This window comes from Ascaphus truei, chromosome 2, assembly GCF_040206685.1.
Source record: "Ascaphus truei isolate aAscTru1 chromosome 2, aAscTru1.hap1, whole genome shotgun sequence".
Taxonomy (NCBI): domain Eukaryota; kingdom Metazoa; phylum Chordata; class Amphibia; order Anura; family Ascaphidae; genus Ascaphus; species Ascaphus truei.
In genome coordinates, this window is record NC_134484.1 from 2,583,016 (window position 1) to 2,587,575 (window position 4,560).

Here is a 4,560-nt window from a genome sequence, read left to right on the forward strand (position 1 = left end):
CACAGAGAAGGATGTGTCACTGCTGATCTCTTCTCCCTCTACCACTTGCCCTCTTGACCCCATTCCCTCCCATCTCCTAAAACCTCTTGCTCCTACTATAACCCCTACGCTCACACATATTTTCAACACCTCCCTCTACTCTGGAACCATTCCATCCTCCTTCAAACATGCAACAGTTATATCATTACTCAAAAACAGCAAGCTTGACCCTACCTGTCTTTCTAACTATCGACCTGTCTCCCTCCTGCCTTTTGCCTCTAAACTCCTTGAACGTCTTGTATTCTCTCGCTTGCTCCATTTTCTCACGACCTATTCTCTCCTAGACCCTCTACAATCTGGCTTTTGTTTGCCCACTCTACTGAAACAGCCCTCACTAAAATAACTAATGACCTCCATGCTGCCAAAGACAGAGGTCATTATACTCTACTCATATTACTCTACCTCTCTGCAGCATTTGACACTGTGGACCACCCTCTTCTCCTTCACATTCTACACACTCTTGGTTTTTGGAACAAAGCTCTATCCTGGATCTCCTTTTATCTCTCCCATCATACTTTCAGTGCCTCTTTTGCCAACACCTCCTCCTGCTCTATCAATCTCTCTGTGGGGGTACCCCAGGGCTCTGTCCTGGGACCTCTTCTCTTGACATGCTCTCTCTGGGTGACATTATCACATCTCTAGGGTTCAAATATCACGGTGCTTTCAACCTCCCTTACACTTGCTGTACAGACCAAAGTCTCCGAATGTCTTTCTGTTATATCAACTTGGATGGCCCTCCACTGACTCAAACTTAACATGTCCAAGACGGAGTTCCTCATACTTTCTCCCAAACCTGGCACTATGGCCCCCTTCTTCATTACTGTTGGCAGTACTATCATACACCCAGTATCTCACCCTAATATCTCACTATACCCTCCTCTGACCCTCCTTACCTTAATATCTCACTATACCCTCCTCTGCCCCTCCTTATATCTCACCCTAATATCTAACTATACCTTCCTTTGCCCCTCCTTATATCTCACCCTAATATCTCACTATACCCTCCTCTGCCCCTCCTTATATCTCACCCTAATATATCACTATACCCTCCTCTAGTGGACCCTGGGGGCCAGTAGGACAGCCTATCCCAACTAATCCTAATCCGTTAGGGTTCACCCCAGTAACAAAGTGGACATTGGAAGTCTGATTCCTGCATTCCTAATGAGGGACCAAGTGGCCAGGTGACGACCCTTCCTTGCATCCTAATGCCTCAACTTGCATACCCAATGAAGCTAGTTGGTGGGCCCCTCAAAAGGGGTAATCTAAATTGAGAGGACTCTTTTGTGTAAGGGGGGCTATTTCTCACACCTCCCAGCCAGGAAACCTCTTGGGTTTCATACTCCAAGGCAATAGAGTGTCAGCAGTTTGCACATAACAGCCAGATCTAAAGAGGCCAGGAAAACCCTTTGATACCCGCAGACATTCTGGCATCTCTCGGAAGTTTGAGGTATAACTGAAAGACCCAAACTGTCCATCTGTGTCTTAGAACAGCTCAGTCTGTATCTGCACCCAGTTCTTGAGGGGCCTGGATCTGTATACCAGGGGGGGGGGGGGGGGGGGTGTACTGAGAGTCTTACGGGATACTAAGTTCCTGTGTCTGGCTTACAGCAGGATTCTGGACTAGCAGAACCAAACCCGTCTGTGTGAGGGTCCCGGTTCCATACGCTCTGGTGCACCCTGAGCCAAGAAACCAAGCAACCAAAGTCTCCTTGAAGAATATCTCCAGCTTCTGCCTGCCGCAGAGAGCTGAGACCTTTATCCTTGCACAGCTAACCAGTGGAGGTCGGTCCCCGGACTAGCGGGGCAGCCTCTACCGGTAATTGCACCAAGTAAAAGAACTGTTTTTATCCGTTGTGCGCCTGTGATGGGAGACGCGCTTAATAACACATTTATATTTCGTGGGTCCTGATTGAGCAGAACAGGTTGAGCAAAATAAACTGAGATTTATTCCCTTGATAGGCAAACACACGACAACTGCAGAATAAACTTAATAATTACACTCACGGGTAGAGAAACAGAGGATAATGTCCAGAAAGGTGCCCAGCTCCAGGAGATTGTCCTTTAAAATGTAGTCCTTTTGCAAATTGCCAAATAAATAGCCAGTTCAATCCTTCTGTGAATGTGCAAAGTCCTTTCTGGTTCTCTGGGATTGGTCTGGATACCCAGGGCTAACTAAATCCTGGAGCAGGGCAAGTTTCCTTGTTGCGATGTTTTTTTAACCCCTTGCGTTCTGGAATCGTAGCCGCTGTACTTAGGTCTTATCCACTTGAAGAAATCAGGTAACAACAACAGGAACAACAATAGCAGGAACCACAACAACACAGGAATGAGGGTTACAGGCCTTTTTAAGGACAAGGGCTTGTGAAGTGTTACATTAGCCTCATCCCATTGGCAAGGAATTTTCTTCCTCCTATCAGAACCTGCCATGTCACATGGGCAAATCCTACAGCCAGCCCAGGTAACTCTGAGCATGCTCAGTAACCAGCTTGTTAGCACTGCTAAGTAAAAAGGGGCCACTCATTTCTGGGGACGCAACGTCTGGAGTTTGGGTCCCAAGGTGTGAAATATCCAGGATGAGTAACAGGATCTGCTACTCAGAAACATCCTGATTAAGTGACACTTTAAGAATCTGGATTCTTTCATCTACTAGACGCATCAGCATCTCCCAACTGGGGGGGGGGGGGTCTTTCATGTATGTATAACATTTGTTCCTAAATTAGCAGTCTTAAAAGGGGAACAGCATATAATATTAACCCCTTCATCCCCAATACGAAATAGGGGTAACCAGCTGAGCCCACTGCCTTTATTAATGCGCTGATTACCCCCATTTTTGCCACAGCGCCCGCTCTCCAAGTGGCCCCAGGACATTGCTGTGCCCCAAAACGTACTGTTTCCCCAACCCGGAAACAGAAGAACTATTGTGGCTACCCCTGGCACCACCTCCTGGTAACCGACTCTGCGGGGAGAAGTCCCATCCTTTCCCAGGTGGGAGGCGGGTCACACAGGGGATAATTGTGGCTACGCCTGGCACCACCTCCTGGTAACCGACTCTGTGGGGAGAAGTCCCGTCCTTTCCCAGGTGGGAGGCGGGTCACACAGGGGATAATTGTGGCTACGCCTGGCACCACCTCCTGGTAACCGACTCTGTGGGGAGAAGTCCCGTCCTTTCCAAGGTGGGAGGCTGGTCACACAGGGGATAATTGTGGCTACGCCTGGCACCACCTCCTGGTAACCGACTCTGTGGGGAGAAGTCCCGTCCTTTCCCAGGTGGGAGGCGGGTCACAAAGTGGATAATTGTGTGTTTTGTGTATTTTTGAATACTTCCATTCTGTTGCCCTTGCAAATAAACAGTTTCTTGAACTCCATGTCTTGGGTTGGCGATCCAACGAACCTGCGGGGTCTGCCCAGCACCGTTACGTGACGCTTCTTACATCTCATCCTAATCTCTCGCTATACCCTCTTCTGCCCCTCCTTACATCACGCCCTAATCTCTCACTATGCACCATCCCGGCTCTGGCGTTCTGCTCAAGGATGTCTTCTCTCGACCCCTTTTGTATCTAAAGCCCTCTCCCGCCATGATACCCTCCTCAGCGACTGCCCCGCACCCAGTGTCGGATTTCCCGTTAGGCCCGGGCCTAGGGCACCGACATTTTGGGGCAGCAAAAATTGGACCTAATGGGAAGCTGTGTGGCCGCCGCCCTCCTGCTCGTTTGGAATCCCAGCATCAAACGGCGTCGCTGATGTCACGAATGTGGCGTCAGACGGCGAATCGCTGCCATGGCAACGTGAAGACTCTGGAGAGATTGGAGGATCCCTCCGCTGTCGGAGAGCTCCAAAACTATTCTGAACAGCCCCGTCACCGCAGGAGAAGTCTCTGGAGCCATTAAACAGCTTAAAACACGGAGAGGACCTGAGGGTTTCTCGGCCGAATATTTTAAACATATGACTTAGAAATGACACCACACCTGGTAGAGGTATATAATCGAATAATGTCACTGGGAGAAAGGCCCCTGGGTTTTGGTTCAGCGGTAATCAAACGAATCCCCAAGATAGATAAAGACCCGTAAGAGCCAGCTTCCTACCGACCAATGTCCCTCCTCAATCGCGACTTCAAAATATTCACCAAAATTCTAGCAGGCAGACTTAAACATCTTCTCCCCGGGGTGATTGTGACGGTGAAGGGGGTACCCAGGCCAATAATAAAGGTATGACGCCCGGCTGGGTGCCCCTGAGCCATATTGGGGAATCGTAGATTGTCAGCTCTGCGACCCAGTAATGGCATGAACACTGTAATTTCAAGATAAATGTGTGTGTCTCCCACCAGGTAGAAGGCGGCGAGAGTAATGTGATTTCTACATGTAAAAGGTGTTGCTGTGGCCGTGTTTCCGGCAACAGCGCAAAAGAAAAATGGCTATAAAACCCAGCGCCTCGCAGCATAGCAGGCGGCTTTTTGCTAACTTTCGCTAGGAAGGTCCTAGCGCGCTGAGATTTGCTGTGAGCGCTGTTTGGGTAAAATCAGGA